Source organism: Phyllobates terribilis, unplaced genomic scaffold, assembly GCF_046119375.1.
Source record: "Phyllobates terribilis strain yellow unplaced genomic scaffold, ASM4611937v1 Scaffold_81__1_contigs__length_6697587, whole genome shotgun sequence".
Lineage (NCBI taxonomy): Eukaryota > Metazoa > Chordata > Amphibia > Anura > Dendrobatidae > Phyllobates > Phyllobates terribilis.
In genome coordinates, this window is record NW_027362841.1 from 595,944 (window position 1) to 615,625 (window position 19,682).

General features: G+C 43.2%; 1 non-coding gene across 1 annotated transcript; it reads right to left on the minus strand.

The window, feature by feature from the left end:
- Positions 1–12,902: 12,902 nt before the first annotated feature.
- TRNAA-UGC (transfer RNA alanine (anticodon UGC)) lies at positions 12,903–12,974 on the minus strand. The gene has a single exon. It is a non-coding gene; the product is annotated as a tRNA-Ala (tRNA).
- Between the last annotated feature and the right edge of the window lie 6,708 nt (positions 12,975–19,682).

Below are 19,682 nucleotides of genomic sequence, written 5' to 3' on the forward strand. Positions count from 1 at the left end.
GGATTATCTCGGTACTGTGACATCACTATGTGTATTATTACTGTAATATGACATCATTGTGTTTATTATCTCTCTACTGTGACCTCACTATGTGCATTATCTCAGTACTATGACCTCACTATGTGCATTATCTACGTACTATGACATCACTATGTGCATTATCTCTGTACTGTGACATCACTATGTGCATTATCTCTGTAATGTGACATCAGTGTGTTTATTATCACTCAATTGTGACCTCACTATGTGCATTATCTCTGTACTGTGACCTCACTATGTGCATTATCTATGTACTGTGACATCACTGTGTGCATTATCTCTGTACTGTCACATCACTACGTGTAATATCTCTGTAATGTGACCTCACTATGTGCATTATCTCTGTACTGTGACATCACTATGTGCATTATCTCTGTACTGTGTCATCACTATGTGTATTATCTCTGTACTGTGACATCACTATGTGTATTATCTAAGAAATGTGACATCACTGTGTTTATTATCTCTCTACTGTGACCTCACTACGTGAATTATCTCTTTACTGTGACCTTACTATGTGCATTATCTATGTACTGTGACATCACTATGTGCATTTTCTCTGTACTGTGACATCACTATGTGCATTATCTCTGTACTGTGACATAACTATATGTATTATCTCTGTAATGTGACATCACTGTGTTTATTATCTCTCTACTGTGACCTCACTATGTGCATTATCTCTGTAGTGTGAACTCACTATGTGCATTATCTATGTACTGTGACATCACTATGTGCATTATCTCTGTACTATGACATCACTATGTGTATTATCTCTGTAATGTGACATCACTGTGCTTATTATCTCTGTACTGTGACATCACTATGTGTATTCTCTCTGTAACATGATATCACTATTTGCATTATCTCTGTACTGTGACATCACTATGTGCATTATCTCTGTACTGTGACATCACTATGTGCATTATGTCTGCTCTGTGACCTCACTATGTGCGTTATCTATGTACTGTGACATCACTATGTGGATTATCTCGGTACTGTGACATCACTATGTGTATTATCACTGTAATGTGACATCATTGTGTTTATTATCTCTCTTCTGTGACCTCACTATGTGCATTATCTCTGTACTGTGACCTCACTATGTGTATTATCTCAGTACTATGACCTCACTATGTGCATTAGCTCTGTACTGTGACATCACTATGTGTATTATCTCTGTAATGTGACATCACTGTGTTTATTATCACTCAATTGTGACCTCACTCTGTGCATTATCTCTGTACTGTGACCTCACTATGTGCATTATCTATGTACTGTGACATCACTGTGTGCATTATCTCTGTACTGTCACATCACTACGTGTAATATCTCTGTAATGTGACCTCACTATGTGCATTATCTCTGTACTGTGACATCACTATGTGCATTATCTCTGTAATGTGACATCACTGTGTTTATTATCTCTCTACTGTGACCTCACTATGTGCATTATCTCTGTAGTGGGAACTCACTATGTGCATTATCTATGTACTGTGACCCCACTATGTGCATTATCTCTGTACTATGACATCACTATGTGTATTATCTCTGTAATGTGACATCACTGTGCTTATTATCTCTGTACTGTGACATCACTATGTGTATTCTCTCTGTAACATGATATCACTATTTGCATTATCTCTGTACTGTGACATCACTATGTGCATTATCTCTGTTCTGTGACATTACTATGTGTATTATCTCTGTAACATGACATCACTGTGCTTATTATATCTGTATTGTGACATCACTATGTGTATTATCTCTGTAATGTGACATCACTATGTGTATTATCTCTGCAATATGACATCACTGTGTTTATTATCTCACTACTGTGACCTCACTAGGTGCATTATCTCTGCACTGTGACATCACTATGTGCATTATCTCTGTACTGTGACCTCACTATGTGTATTATCTCTGTAATGTGACATCACTGTGTTTATTATCTCTGTACTGTGACATCACTATGTGTTTTATCTCTGTAACATGACATCACTGTGCTTGTTATCTTTGTACTGTGACATCACTATGTGTATTATCTCTGTAATGTGACATCACTGTGTTTATTTTCTCTCTACTGTGACCTCACTATGTGCTTTATCTCTGTACTGTGACATCACTATGTGTATTATCTCTGTAATGCGACATCACTGTGTTTATTATCTCTGTACTGTGATATCACTATGTGTATTATCTCTGTAATGTGACATCACTGTGTTTATTATCTCTCTACTGTGACCTCACTATGTGCATTATCTATGTACTCTGACCTCACTATGTGCATTATCTATGTACTGTGACATCACTATGTGCATTATCCCTGTACTGTGACATCACTATGTGTATTATCCCTGTACTGTGACATCACTGTGTTTATTATCTCTGTACTGTGACCTAACTATGTGCATTATCTCTGTACAGTGACCTCACTATGTGCATTATCTCAGTACTGTGACATCACTATGTGCATTATCTCTGTACTGTGACATCACTATGTGTATTATCCCTGTACTGTGACATCACTGTGTTTATTATCTCTGTACTGTGACCTAACTATGTGCATTATCTCTGTACAGTGAACTCACTATGTGCATTATCTCTGTACTGTGACATCACTATGTGCATTATCTCTGTAACGTGACATCACTGTGTTTATTATCTCTGTACTGTGACATCACTTTGTGTATTATCTTTGTAACTTGACATCACTGTGCTTATTATCTGTGTACTGTGACATCACTATGTGTATTATCTCTGTAATGTGACATCACTGTGTATTATGTCTGTAATGTGACATCACTGTGTTTATTATCTCTCTACTGTGACCTCACTATGTGCATTATCCCTGTACTGTGACCTCACTATGTGCATTATCTCTGCACTGTGACATCGCTATGTGCATTATCTCTGTACTGTGACATCACTATGTGTATTATCTCTGTAATGTGACAACACTTTGTTTATTATCCCTGTACTGTGACATCACTTTGTTTATTATCTCTGTACTGTGACCTCACTATGTGCATTACCTCTGTACTGTGACCTCACTATGAGCATTATCTCTGTACTGTGACATCACTATGTGCATTTTCTCTGTACTGTGACATCACTATGTGTATTATCTCTGTAATGTGATATCACTTTGTTTAGTGACTCTGTACTGTGACATCACTAAGTGTATTATCTCTGTAATGTGACATCACTGTGTTTATTATCTCTGTACTGTGACATCACTGTGTTTATTATCTCTAATAATAATAATAATAATAATAATAATAGTTTATTTTTATAGCGCCAACATATTCCGCAGCACTTTACAAATTTTAGGGGGGACTTATACAGACAATACAGAATAAGCATATCTCATATCGAACGGAGTGAGGGCCCTGCTCGCGAGCTTACAGTCTATGAGGAAGTGGGGGAGACACAAAAGGTAAAAAGTACATATATTGTATAATGCAGCCTTGATATACTGAATAGGATAAATAATAATACATGGACTGGTCGCCAGCCAGTATGTGTGCAGTCCTGACAGAGGCTTTTATGTGCATGGTTGGTTTGAACCCGAAGTTGAAGAAGATTTTAATATGGGGGAAAGCTGGGATGGACAGAGTGTGTTTAGGTGATACGCCAGTCTAAAGAAATGTGTTTTTAGGGTTCGCTTGAAACTGTGGGTATTGGGAATTAATCGAACTGTCCTGGGTAGTGCATTCCAGAGAATTGGCGCAGCACGCGAGAAATCTTGGAGACGGGAGTGGGAAGTTCGGATTATGGAGGATTTTAGTTTCAAGTCATTTGCAGAACGGAGGGCACATGTAGGGTGGTAGACTGAGACAAGGGAGGAGATGTAGGGGGGTACTGAAGCATGGAGCGCTTTGTGGGTAAGCGTGATAAGTTTAAAACGAACTCTATATTGGATGGGCAACCAATGCAATGACTGGCACAGGGAAGAGGCATCGGTGTAGCGGTTGGCGAGGAATATGATCCTGGCTGCTGCGTTCAGGACGGATTGGAGAGGGGAGAGTTTAGTAAGAGGGAGACCGATTAGTAGAGCGTTGCAATAGTCAAGACGAGAATGAATAAGAGCGACAGTAAGAGTTTTTGCCGAGTCAAAGGTGAGAAAAGTCCTGATTCTTGAGATGTTTTTGAGGTGTAGATGACATGAACGAGCGAGTGATTTGATGTGAGGAGTGAAAGAAAGATCTGAATCAAAAATGACCCCAAGACAGCGGGCTTGTAGCTGGGGAGTAATGGTTGAGCCACAAACGGAGATGGCAATATCGGGCACAGGTAGATTAATGGAGGGAGGAAAGACGAGTAGTTCAGTTTTTGACAGATTCAGTTTTAGGCAGAAGGAGGACATAATGTTAGACACAGCAGAAAGACAATCACTGGTCTTTTGTAGTAATGCAGGGGTGATGTCCGGAGCAGAGGTGTATAATTGGGTGTCATCAGCATAGAGATGGTACTGAAAACCGAATCTACTGATTGTTTGTCCAATAGGAGCAGTGTATAAGGAGAAAAGAAGGGGGCCTAGGACTGATCCTTGTGGAACCCCGACAGTAAGAGGAAGTAGGGAGGAGGAGGAGCTGGCGAAAGACACAGAGAAGGAGCGGTCAGAGAGATAAGAGGAGAACCAGGAGAGAACCGTGTCCTTGAGGCCAATAGTGCGGAGCATAGTGAGGAGGAGCTGATGATCCACAGTGTCAAATGCTGCAGAGAGATCCAGGAGAATCAGCAGGGAGTAGTGACCATTAGATTTAGCTGTTAGTAGATCATTAGAGACTTTAGTGAGGGCAGTTTCAGTAGAATGTAAAGAGCGGAAACCAGATTGTAAAGGGTCAAGAAGAGAGTTGTCTGAGAGATAGCGGATTAGACGGGAGTGGACCAGGCGTTCCAGGAGTTTAGAGATAAAGGGAAGATTGGAAACAGGTCTGTAGTTGGCCGTGCAGTTCTGGTCGAGGGATGGTTTTTTAAGTAATGGTTGTATGCTGGCGTGTTTAAAAGAAGAGGGAAAGATACCAGATGAGAGGGAAAGGTTGAAAATTTTAGTTAGGTGAGAGGTGACAGCTGGAGCAAGGGACTGAAGGAGATGTGAGGGAATAGGGTCGCTGGTGCAGGTGGTAGGGCGAGAAGATGCAAGGAGCCTGATCACTTCATCTTCCGTGACTGGTTCGAAGTCAGAAAATGAGCAAGATACAATGTGGCGGGGGGGAGCATGCATAACATTTGGGGATTGGGAGAAAATTTCCTGTCGGATATGGTCAATTTTTTCTTTGAAATAGTTAGCCAGATCGTCAGCGCTGAGGTCGGTGGTCGGGGCCTGTGCTGTTTGATTGAGGAGAGAATGAAACGTGTCAAAGAGTCGTTTAGGATTATTGGAAAGTGAGATGATGAGGTTGTTAAAGTAGGTTTGTTTGGAGAGGTGAAGGGCAGAGTTATATGTTTTCAGCATAAATTTATAGTGGAGGAAATCTTCGGGCAGATTTGATTTTCTCCACAGCCGTTCAGCGCACCTGGAGGACCGCTGGAGAAGACGTGTTTGAGGCGTGTGCCAGGGTTGTCGCCGTCTATGCCGAATTGTTCTTTGTGTAGGAGGTGCGGCTTCATCCAGGGCGCATAGCATTATTTTGTTATAATGCTTCAATGCAGATTCGGGACATGAGAGGGAGGAGATTGGGGCCAATGATGATTGCAACCTTTTTATAAATTTCTGGGTGTTAATGGCGCGTAAATTTCTATAAGTGTGGACGGTGGGAGTGTCTTGAGTAGAGTCACAGTTCTTGACAGAGAATGAAAGAAGATTATGGTCAGAGAGTGGAAGGGGAGAGTTAGTAAAGTCATGTACTGAGCAAAGCCGGGAGAAGATCAGGTCCAATGTGTTCCCGTCCTCATGTGTAGGAGAATTAGCAAGCTGTGAAAGGCCGAAGGAGGAGGTTAGCGATAAAAGGTGAGCGGCAGATGGGGAAAGAGAATCGCCAATTGGGATGTTAAAGTCTCCCATGATTATCGTGGGGATGTCGCAGGATAGAAAATTTGTAAGCCAGGCAGCAAAGTGATCCAGGAATTGATGGAGGGGACCTGGGGGGCGATAGACAACCGCCACTCGCAGGGAGAAGGGCCGGTAGAGTCTGACTGTGTGGGCCTCAAAGGACGGGAAGATAAGGGAGGGTACAGGGGGGATAACCTGAAAAGTACATTTTGTTGAAAGAAGCAGACCAACACCTCCACCTGATCTGTTGTCAGGTCGCGGGGTATGAGAGAAATGTAGGCCACCATAGGAGAGAGCTGCAGCGGCGGTGGTGTCCGACTGCTGGATCCAGGTTTCAGTGAGAGCCAGAAGGTTGAGGGAATTAGAGAGGAAAAAGTCATGGATGTAAGAGAGTTTATTACAAGCTGAGCGTGCATTCCAAAGGGCACAGTTGAATGAGACAGAAGATATGCAGGGAATATTAATGAGATTAGCAGGGTTTCTGAATGTAACAGGGAAAGAGTTAGTGTTATTATTACTGGAGGGTCCTGGGTTGGGAGAAATATCACCTGCGACTAATAGAAGGAAGATACAGAGAGTGAGCAGATGATTGAGTGATTTGTGAGAGCGTTTCCTGCGTTGTATGGTGGGAATGAATGGATCTGCGTGGTATAACATTGTGAAGAGAGCATGACAACTGTACATAGGAGAAGAGAGGAGTGAGGGATTAATATGGATGAAGTGTGCCGCATTTGTGGGAGAACGGTGAATGTGGATGATTGTAGCAACCAGAGTATAAATGGCACAGATACAAATGGTGAATACTGTTTGCCAAAAAGATGACCTGGAAGCAAGTTTGTTTAATTGTCTTGCATGTCTTACCTGTCTCCTGCCCTGTCCAACTGCCATTTTCTAACTGCCAGGGCACTTTGCTAAATTATGGCACTTCGATAAAGTATGCATAAATGCCCCCGCATAAATGCCTCCCCTTAACTAAGTCTCAATATATAGGGACGTATCTGCTTAGATCTGCACAGATTTAACTCATTAACAATCAATCACTAGCTTAAAAGACAACAGGAGACCATAAAGTGCAGGGAAAAAAAAAAAAAAAAAAGACTAGTAAACTCGGCATGGATCATAAACTCTTAAAGTAAGTGTGATGACCTTTAAGTATCATGGAATAAAAAAGCTAGAGGAGTGAAAAAATATATACCAGAAATTGATAGGCTGCAGAGCATTGCATGGAGATATAATGCAGTTTTCAGGACAGATCACACAAGCAGTGAAAAATATATACCAGAAATTGATAGGCTGCAGAGCCTCTGCACTGTACTGTGACCTCACTATGTGCATTATCTCTGTACTGTGACCTCACTATGTTCATTTTCTATGTACTGTGACATCACTATGTGCATTATCTCTGTACTGTGACATCACTATGTGTATTATCTCGGTAATGTGACATCACTGTGTTTATTATCTCTCTACTGTGACCTCACTATGTGCTTTATCTCTGTACTGTGACCTCACTATGTGTGTTATCTCTGTACTGTGACCTCACTATGTGCATCATCTCTGCACTGTGACCTCACTATGTGCATTATCTCTGTACTGTGACCTCACTATGTGCATTATCTCTGCACTGTGACCTCACTATGTGCATTATCTCTGTACTGTGACCTCACTATGTGCATTATCTCTGTACTGTGACCTCACTATGTGCATTATCTCTGTACTGTGACCTCACTATGTGCATTATCTCTGCACTGTGACATCACTATGTGCATTATCTCTGTACTGTGACCTCACTATGTGCATTATCTCTGTACTGTGACCTCACTATGTGCATTATCTCTGTAATGTGACCTCACTATGTGCATTATCTCTCTACTGTGACCTCATTATGTGCATTATCTCTGTACTGTGACCTCACTATGTGCATTATCTCTGTACTTTGACCTCAATATGGGCATTATCTCTGTACTGTGACATCACTATGTGTATTATCTCTGTAATGTGACATCACTGTGTTTATTATCTCTGTACTGTGACATCACTATGTGTATTATCCCTGTAATGTGGCATCACTGTGTTTATTATCTCTCTACTGTGACATCACTATGTGCATTATCTCTGTACTGTGACCTCACTATGTGCATTATCTATCTACTGTGACATCACTATGTGCATTATCTCTGTACTGTGACATCACTATATGTGTATGTGTATTATCTCGGTAATGTGACATCACTATGTTTATTATCTCTCTACTGTGACCTCACTATGTGCATTATCTCTGTACTGTGACCTCACTATGTGCATTATCTCTGTATTGTGACCTCACTATTTGCATTATCTCTGCACTGTGACCTCACTATGTTCATTATTTCTGTACTGTGACCTCACTATCTGCATTATCTCTGCACTGTGACATCACTATGTGCATTATCTCTGTACTGTGACATCACTATGTGTATTATCTCTGTAATGTGACATCACTGTGCTTATTATCTCTTTACTGTGACATTACTATGTGTATTATCTCTGTAATGTGACCTCACTATGTGCATTATCTCTGCACTGTGACATCACTATGTGTATTATCTCTGTAATGTGGCATCACTGTGTTTATTATCTCTCTACTGTGACATTACTATGTGTATTATCTCTGTAATGTGGCATCACTGTGTTTATTATCTCTGCACTGTGACATCACTATGTGTATTATGTCTGTAATGTGACATCACTGTCTTTATTATCTCTCTACTGTGACATCACTATATACATTATCTCTGTACTGTGACCTCACTATGTTCATTATCTCTGTATTGTGACATCACTATGTGTATTATCTCTGTACTGTGACATCACTATATAGTTAGTAAAGCCGAATAAAGACTTGCGTCCATCAAGTTCGACCTGTAAGTTCTGTAGTTGCTAAAGTTGATCCAGAGGAGGGCAAAAACCCCAAATGATTTGGCCAATCTTCACCTGAGGAAAAATTCCCTCCCGACTCTGAAACCAGCAGTCAGAATAAATCCCTGTATCAACCTACTATTTTATTCTATTTTTAAGTATATGCTGAAATCTGCCTGGTATCTAGAAATGCATCCAGTCCCCGCTTGAACTGGTTTAGTGAATCCGACATTACCGTCTCCTCACTCAGTGAATTCCATATTTTCACTGCTCTTACCGTAAAGAACCCCTTCCTATGCTGGTGCTGGAACCTTATCTCTTCCAGTCTTAATGAATGCCCTTTTGTTACCGTAATATCCCTCCTTTTGAACAAATCCCGGGCAAGGTCTCTATACTGTCCCCTAACATATTTGTACACATTTATTATGTCCCCCCTCAACCTTCTCTTTTCCAGGATGAATAGTCCTAGTTTTGCCAACCTCTCTGGGTATTGCAGTCCCTCCATTCCACTTATTAATTTTGTTACCCTCCTTTGTACCTTTTCAAGCTCGTTTATATCCTTTCTATATATTGGTTTCGACTAATCAGCAGAGCGGTGTTTAAATTTGGCGCTAATACTGCTGATTGGTTGCGGCCGGCGACAGCGACCAATCAGCAGAGTGTTGTTTAAATTTGGCACCAAAATTGCTGATTGGTCGCGGCCGGCCACCGCGATCAATCAGCAGAGCGGGGTTTACATTTGGCGCCAGAATCGCTGATTGGTCACGCCCGGCGGTCGCGACCAATCAGCAGATCGGAATTTAAATTTTGCGCCAATACTGCTGATTGTTCGAGGCCGGCGACTGAGACCAATTAGCAGAGCATTGTTTAAATTTGGCGTCAATCTCGCTGATTGGTCGCGTCTGCCGTCCGCGACCAATCAGCAGAGCGTTGTTTAAATTTGGTGCCAATCTCGCTGATTGGTCGCGGCTGGAATTCGCGACCAATCAACAGAGCATTGTTTAAATTTTTCGCCAAAATCGTTGATTGGTCGCGGCTGGCGGTAGCGACCAATCAGCAGAGCGGTGTTTCAATTTGCCACCAAAATCGCTGATTGGTCGGGGCCGGCGGCCGCAACCAATCAGCGTCGTATTAGTGAGGACCGAGGAGCGGTGCTGCCTGTGCGGGTACTTCCGCTGCCAGCAGCTGGGAGATGAGCGGCTGCTCGCAGCAGAAGCATCCCGACCGGCGGTGCCGCTCCTCGGTCCTCCGTTCACACTTGCCGTCGGGAGCTCATAGCGCTGTTTAAATTAAGCGCCAATCTCGCTGATTGGTCGCGGTTGGTTGGGGCATTAAAACCGTCTTGTTAAACCACTCTGAACTCCACGTCTCTTCCAAGGGGCATTAAAACCGTCTTGTTAAGCTACTGTGACCTCCACGTCTCTTCCAAGGGGCATTTAAACGGTCTTGTTAAGATACTGTGACCTCCACGTCTCTTCCAAGGGGCATTAAAACCATCTTGTTAAACCACTCTGAACTCCACGTCTCTTCCAAGGGGGATTAAAACCGTCTTGTTAAGCTACTGTGACCTCCACGTCTCTTCCAAGGGGCATTAAAACCGTCTTGTTAAACCACTCTGAACTCCACGTCTCTTCCAAGGGGCATTAAAACCGTCTTGTTAAACCACTCTGAACTCCACGTCTCTTCCAAGGGGCATTGATATTGTCTTTTTATTCCACTGTAACCTCCACCACTCTTCCAAGGGGCATTAAAACCATCTTGTTAAGCTACTGTGACCTCCATGTCTCTCCTAAGGAGCATTAAAACCATCTTGTTAAGCTACTGTGACCTCCACGTCTCTTCCAAGGGGCATTAAAATGGTCTTGTTAAACCACTGTGAACTACACAGCTCTTCCAAGGGGCATTGAAATGTTGTTTTCAGTTACCTCTAACCTCCACGACTCTTCCATTCACTGCTAAGGCCAACAGTGTACTGGAGTCCCAGTTGCTATAAATGGAAAAAATGGTTTAGTTAAGGCCCTCTGACCTCCATGTCACTTCCAAGGGGCTTTGGAGTGCCTCGACATTTTTGGTAGGCATTGCACTCACTGTATGCCCTATAACTGTGTAGCCGAACCGCTCCTTTTGGTACAGAAATATATCCTACAAGACATGTGTGGTTGACTGGCCTGATATTGATGTGAATGGTCCCTGTTCCTCCTGCTCTTTCTCCTTTGCCACCACCTCATCCATCATTCATCACCTGAAGCTTTGTTTTAACAGGAGTCATAGAACTGGGATAGTAGCAGGATAACATCCAGAAATCCTCGGAGGAGGTAGGATATGCGCCAAAACGTTGACCACCTCAGGCCTAGCCGCTACTACATACATGAGCTTGCATTCCAAGGAACAGAAAGCTAATGAGATGGATAGCCTCATGATCATAAATAATTTACTCGTTGTGTAGGAGGCCGACCATTGCTGCTGTTTACCTTCTGAACTTTGTGTTGAAGCCTGATTGACCCAGGACCCGCAATCCTCTATGTCTGGAGGACGTGTTGCATCACAGTGTCCAGCTGTATCCCGGCTTCCACAATATTAACCCAGTGTGAAGGCGTCAGTGAGATGGACCATCCCTGGCCACATTCACTTGTCCACGTGTTTGTGGTTAGGCTGTCCTTCCCACTAAATGCACTGGGGAGGTCACAGGTAATGTTTTGGTATGCGCGCTTGTGTATAAGGCGCACCGAGACAAATAGGGGCAGCTGGGGATCGTTTATGGACACCCAGCCGCCCCCAGGCGGCTGGGGACCGTGTGTGGGCACCCGGCCGCGGGGCGGCTGGGGACCGAGTATGGACACCCGGCCGCCCCCTGGCGGATGGGGACCAAGCGTAAACACCCGACCACCCCCGGCGGCTGCGGACCAAGCGTGGACACCCGGCCGCCGGGCGGCTGGGGACTGAGTATGGATACCAGGCCGCCGACGCAGCCATGACGTGGTGGCCAGATTCCGCCTCCACATGCCTAAAAGGCCCAATTTCAAGTGCAAGCAAGCAAGCAGTATGGTATTGCAGCCTGGGGGTGGGTGAGTGGGTGGCAGGCTGCATACTTGCTCTTTCATTGCAAGGAATGGGGGAGGTACAATTGAACACTGCCCTGGGACAAGGACTTGCACGGGGATAGTTGCAAGTCTGCATCTTCTGATGCGGCAAGGATCATTTCTGATGGGCACACTTTTAGGCAGTGACCTAGGTGTCAGAGATGCATCCAGGGGTCTTCCCCATGCTGTTCCCATGTCTTTTCAGCACTGTATGCATGTGTCACACAGCACATGGCCAGATAAGGTTGTAAAATGTTAAAATGACATTTCCCGGTGATTGCATTTGTCACAGTTGAAAGCAATGCAAAAGTGCAAAAACGCATAAAAAATGCTACTTGTGAACATAGCCCAAGGTGTGGAGGAGTATTTTTGTTTTTGGTTATTTATTTTACCTTATACACAAGTCATTACCCTGGAAAGGATGTTCCTTAACATATTTCACAGGAAAACAGTTTCAGTTTCATTTTTGAACCTTCTATTGTGAGCCCGTAAAAGTGGCTTAATACCTCTGACCACGTTATTGACAGCAGTGACCTGGGGGTCAGAAATGCTTCCTGGGGCGATCCCCATGCTGTCCCCGTGTCATTTGAGCACTGTCACTATCGTTTTGGGCACTTTTTAGGCTTTCTACAGACTGCCGGGGGTGCCGCCGCAAAAATGCTCGGGTCTCCCATAGGGACATTGGGTTCATTGCTCGGGTCCGGCAACCGAGTATCACGGCGAGCTCCCGAGCATTTTAGTGTCGCTCAACACTAGTCCCTATCTGATATTTAGTTCTGTGTGCAGTTTCTGTGTTACACCCAGACAGATGAACCGCTGTATACTCACATGTATCAGATTCCTGAATGTTTGGAAACTTTTCTAGTTTTTTTTTTTATCACAAAACATAGAGATGTCAGGGATTGAACCCAGGGCCTCATACATGCAAAGCATGCGCTCTACCACTGAGCTACATCCCCTGTATGGACACCCAGGGATTTGTTCTCATCTACAAGAGTCACTAATCTATGACTATCTACTAATAGATTTTCTCTATTATTTTTTCTCTTTTATAATCATGCAGCATAAATAACATCATATTCTCATAGTCTGGACTATTAGGGACAAGACGAAACTATTTTTCTTTAATTTTTTATTATTTGTTTATATTTAAAATATGGGGAAAAAAGGAGGCGATTTTATTTTTTACATCTTTTTTTGAACAGATTAAAAAAAAATGCAATTCTCCTTTTCCCATATTTTAAAGAGATTGTTCCCTACTGGATGGCGCTTTTCGATTGTCCCAATCAAATAAGAAGAAAGCATAGAGCACTTACCTCCCAGATATGCACCGTGACAAGCACTGCACCCCATGATGATCTCCTGACATTGCTTATGTCTGATGATTGGTTGCAGGCCATCAGCGGCGGCAGAAAGGCGGCATCACCTGCAGGAGAGAATACACTCTTGTGTCAGTGTGAGCGGGCTGTCGTCGAGAGCAGTCACATTAGTGACTGCTGATGTGACTGCTCTCCAAGTCATCCGGACTGTCATGGGACAGTATGGATTATATTCACGGCGGACAGGTGAGTATTATGGTGGTTTACTATTTTTTGTAGTTTACTGGTGACAAGGGTATCAGGGATTAGGTGTTAAGGTGAGCATTATGGTGTTTTTTAATTTTTTCTCTTTTACCGGGAACAAGGACTTCGGTGGATTAGACATAAAGGTGAGTATAATACTTTTTTATTTTTATTTCAATAAAAGAGTGTTTGTCTTTATTTAAAATAAAGGACTTTATTCTGGGTGTTTTTTTTTACAATCTGACTATTGGGTTAGTAATAGGGAGTCTTATAGATGCCTCTCCATTACTAACTTGTGGACTTGATATTAGCGGCCATAAAACAGCTGACGTCAACCCCACAATCATTAACCCACTTGTCATCGCATCAGGGCAAGTGGGAAAATCGGAGGCTAAGCATCAGATTTGGCACATTTTATTGATGCGCCATTTCTGCGGCGGATGAGAGCTGATGTTTTTAGTCTAGGAGGGGGCCAATAACCATGGCCACTTCCTAAGCTATTAATATAAGCCCGCAGCTGTCTGTTTAGCCTTTGATGGTTAGTGAATATAGGGGGACCCCACATCAATTTTTGTTTGGGGTCTCCCCTTTAATAATCAATAAAGGCTAAGCAAACAGCTGTGCGCTGATATTAATAGCCTGGGAACCGTAATGGGTATTGACCTGTTCCCAGAATATTAATATCAGCCACCAGCCGTTGACTTTCCCTTTGCTGATTATGAAAATGACGAGGGACCCCACTTATTTTTTTTTTATTAACAAGCACAGTAAAATAGACACCTAAGGTAACCTTAGTTCGCAGCCTCTAGGTGTTCCAGCAGCTGGAAACTCCCAAAACCTAAAATGTCCCTCAAAGTTTCCCATGAGATTTCTGGGCCTTGCAGCTGCCGGGAGACCCGGTGGCTTTGAACTCTACAAGGTTACCGGAGTTCAAGCCACCAGGTCTGACAGTAGCTCTAACGTGGGACTTTTGAATGCCGGAGTGCCGGACAGGCGCCGGGAGCTGAATGCAGCTCACATCATTGTTGCCTGAGATCAGCGCCGAGCAAGAGACAATGATGGAAATTGTAGTCAGCACCCCTAGGGTACATTATGTGTAAAATAAAGAATTAAATTTAAAAAAACAGAGTGGGCTCTGGCCAAATTTTCATAACCAGCAGAGGGAAAGCCGTGTGCTGGGGGCTGATATTACTAGCCAGGGAAAGGGGCCATTAGCCCAAAATGTTCCCTGGTTATCAATAACAGCTATCAAAAGACTGACCGTCACTTCCAAAACAGAAAACTGGTCTGTACAGGTGCTTACTAAGAGTAGCCATCTCTATATATGACTAACAAATAAAGTAGCACTCTGTAGCGCTATAGCATGCAAACATGAAAAATATGAAATTTGAATAGCATTACTGCTCTAGAAAATAGAAATAAATGAGAATTCTTAGCGCATAAATTGGCCAATTCATGTGTATCCGACAGCCACGGTAAGGCGACTCTCGTCACCTGGAACCTACCTGGTGTGAATCCAATCTTATACTAAAGTCTACATGTATACGGGAGGGTAAGATCCTGCTATAATTAAAACCTCCTGAGGCTTAGGGATGGAGTGATCAGTCAGAAATCCTACAAATATATGTATATGTATGTAAATGTATACAGATATCAAAAGACTGACCCTCACTCCTCACTTCCAAAACAGAAAACCGGTGTGTACAGGTGCTTACTAAGAGTAGCCATCTCCATATATAACCAACAAATAAAGTAGCACTCTGGAGCGCAATAATATGCAAACATACTATTGTTATAGTTACTATTGTTATACTTTAGGAGGGCAACTTCACCATCTCCTTCTCCAAAATCTGCACCTTGCTGGTGATCCACTGACCAGCCCACCCGAGGTGTCCACAGGGAATCTGCCAGGTAGGAAGATTACCAGTCCAGCTCTTGTTCTAATAGACAGTTTTGTGGATTTGGGGTAACTGAGTGATAGGGACACATTATTATAGGGGCACGTGACACCCACATAAAATCCATGTATGTCATGTAGGACGGCCCTGGTGGTACAGAAAAGTAAAAACACTGATGACTTTTTTTTTTAGAGGCATTTGTATACTTTACCTTCTATTATTATTTATTCTATTTTCACTCATTTATATAACCTGATCATTTCCCTGACAGGTCGGTGAGTTGTTTATTGTTTAGCAATAATGTATCACCCACAACTATAAATGATAAAGAATAACATTCCATTCTTATCATTTACAGCAGAGGATAATTTATACCATATATAACATGTATATAATATCTACCAAAGCGAAAAAACGACTATTTACAAACATGGAGAAAACTGATTTTTCTATCTTTTCCAACACAGATTTATATACATTTATATTCTATTAATCAGATGGGATATTTCTATTCCACATTCTCTGCCTCATTCACCAGTTGGCAGCAAACATGGCGGCCTGGCTGCTCTGATGTCACAATGCTCAGGATTAGGGGGTCACTCAGTTATGATGTCATAATGACATCATGGAATGTCCTGAGGGTATATAATCTCTGAGCACTGTGACCTCAGCGCCATTTCTTGAGTTGATGCTTTTGCTGAGACTTCACTTTGGTTGTGGAAGAGCGAACTAGTTTGTGTTACACATCTGGTGATTACTTCCATTTATTCTTCTTGATCTTTGATCAGAGCACAATAACACCGGTGCCACCGGAGAGCTTAGTTCTCCAATATTCTATCAGCCAGCTCCAGGTACCTAAGTCATGAGCGCCCGGGAGCTGCGCCAGCTGATTGCTGACAATGAGGCATGGCTGCGCCGACCAGAAAATCAAGGTAAGTGAAATATTTGGGGGAGATCCACAATATTCCCACACTATAGGGCTTTCCTGGGAGGAGATATCCCTGGGGTATGAGGGGACACATTTCAGGACAGACAGTGCAGGTTAACTAAGGCCAAAATAAAGTCAATTCTTTCTAGGGTTCCCCTCTCCCTAAACACCACGGCAGTAGAAGGACCCATCACTATAGCCCAAAAGTGTTTACTAAAATTGGAAATAATTCTGATAAATTTGTTTATAGGTCAGGCCATAATTGTCCATGGACGGAGGAGGTCTCCTCCAAGAGATCAGGAAAGACCTTCTACCAGTGATGGAAGGAGGTCTCCTCCAAGAGATCAGGAAAGACCTTCTACCAGTGATGGACGTCAGAGAGACAGCAATGCTGTCACTGAGAGGAGAGGGAGACGGGCCAGAGATCCTCCACGGCGTAGAGGACAGGAAGAGAGCAGGGATAGAAGCCGCTCTCCTCTAAGACCAGCCCCTGCGGAGCCCTCCGGAACAACAGGAGAGAGCAGCAGGGATGGAGGCCGTCCCCTCCCACCCATTCAACTGGAGGAAGTGGGTGTGATGACACCACCACTGCCACAGGTGGAGCCACCTGCACAAAACCTACCTGTGCAGGAGAGACCTTCTACCAGTGATGGACGGTCTCCTCCAAGAGACGAGGAAAGACCTTCTACCAGTGATGGACGTCAGAGCGACAGCAATGCTGTGGAGCCACCTGCACAAAATCTACCTGTGCGGCAGAGGCGGCAGCATTGGGTTCGCAGGAGAGCACTGCTAATTGCAAATCTCCCAACAAGGGATGTAACCGCACAGGAGGAGGCCGAGTCATGTATCATCTGTATGACCGAATATGAGATCGGAGAGCAGGTCACGGTCCTTCCATGTGACCACACCTTCCATCAGGGATGTATTACTAGATGGCTCCGCTCCAACCCTCTGTGCCCCCTGTGCCGTAACCACTGCTTCCATTGAAGCACCATGTTCATGGTGCAGACAGTGGTGGAGAACATACTGAACCCCAGCCCAGGTAAGGGAGCAATGCATACATTAACACTACATTCATTACAAAACTGTAAAAAATATCACCTGTAACTTCCTGCTGTTCTGATCTCTCTTTAGTTTACCATCAGCTTTGGTCAACATCTTACCAAGCATGAAGGGCCATGAACACCCCAAAAACACCCGATGGTAAGTCACCTCTCATTCCCGCTGCCCCATGATATCTATATCACATGTGACATATAAGTAATTGTTCTTTTCTCCTTTTCATAGAAGGATGATCCAAGTCTGGAGAACATTGAGGAATTAGATCAGAATGACTTGTCCTTCATGTAAGTAGATATTAGAATTTGCTTTTTTATATTTTCCAGCTGATTATTAACTTTTTACTGGGAATCTATTGATGAGATGTAATAATTTGGTGTCTTCTCTTTACAGAAATCTGCAGAAGTTACAGATCATTTCCATAATGATCCACAGATCCCTCATCTGCTTCATAGAGACCCTGATTCCATCATGTGCAGAGATGCTGATAACAGCTGCAGCCCCAGACTATGATATCCTCATATATTCCATTATTTGTCCAAATGTTCCTAAAAATACATAATATTTACCATCTCTATGTCTGGTTGTGACTTCACTATATAGAATGTTGTTACGTAACATTAGCAGCACATAATGATAAGTGAGGGAGGGATTTACCATTAGTTGGTATAGGGGTAGTGGCAACAGTTAAAGGGGATGTCCAGCACTCTTATATTGATGGCTTACCCTTAGGATAGGCGACCAATATCAGATTAATGGGGACGTGACCCCCGGCACGCGTGATCAGCTGTTCTTGGTGCCGGTTGGATGTGATTATTTGCAGACTGGAACAGCACAGCACCGACAACAGCATAGTGGCCACAGCGGGTACTGCAGATCCACTCTATTCATATGAATAGGGTCAGCTGTGCAGTACCTGGAAGCGGCCACTATACAGCTGGCAGAGCAGTACAGCACGGGCGCTGGCACCGCGTCCCACATTGGTTTAAACTGCTCGCGATACTCATCTCTCCACGTTCCTCCGCAGTTCGGTGTCTTCCGACTCTGGAGCATTATATGGGGCCCATACTGTATGGAGCATTATATGGGGCCCATACTGGATGAAGAATTATATGGGGCTCATACTGTATGGAGCAATATATGGGGCCCATACTGTATGGATCATTACATGGGGCCCATACTGCATGGAGAATTATATGGGGGCCATTATTCTGTATGGAGCATTATATAGGGTCCATTATTTTGTTTGGAACATTATATGGGGCCCATTATTCTGTATGGAGCATGATATGGGGTCCATTAGTCTGTATGGAGCATTATATGGGGCCCATTATTCTGTATGGAGCATTATATGGGGTCCATTATTCTGTATGGAGCATGATATGGGGTCCATTATTCTGTATGGAGCATTATAATGAGCCCATTATTCTGTATGGAGCATTATATGGGGTCCATTATCCTGTATGGAGCATTATATGGGCCCATTATTCTGTATGGAGCATTATATCGGGTCCATTATTCTGTATGGAGCATGATATGGGGTCCATTATTCTGTATGGAGCATTATAATGAGCCCATTATTCTGTATGGAGCATTATATGGGGTCCATTATCCTGTATGGAGCATTATATGGGGCCCATTATTCTGTATGGAGCATTATATGGGGTCCATTATTCTGTATGGAGCATTATATGGGGCCCATTATTCTGTATGGAGCATTATATCGGGTCCATATAATGGTAGGTGGTAGGTAGTGTATGCTTCATCATCAGATCCTTATCACCCTATCAGATCCCGCTGGAGGTGAGGATATAAGTTAATTGACAGTTAAACAGTGACAGGTTGGGTGATTCTCTGCACTTCATAGGTAGTACAGTGTAGTATGGGTGGTATCGCATGTTCGAGTCCCTCATGCTTGTGGTGGGATGTGATGTTTCTGTGTGACAGGCGACAACGGCTCATGTAATACTATTTTTACATTTTTTATAACTTTCTTTGTTGGGATGGACGGGCGTAGATCATACGTGCCTTGTGTCTACAAGTCTGCCCCCTGGTGTCTGTAAGTTACTTTACATAAAATCCTCCAAATTAAAGGGGTTTTAAACTAGTATTTAAAAATGAATCCATGGTTGTCCAACAATATAAAGGAGCAGATACTTATCTTCCATATTCCTTCCGGTCTCATCTCTTCGTTTTCTGATTGGGGATGTCACGTGACCA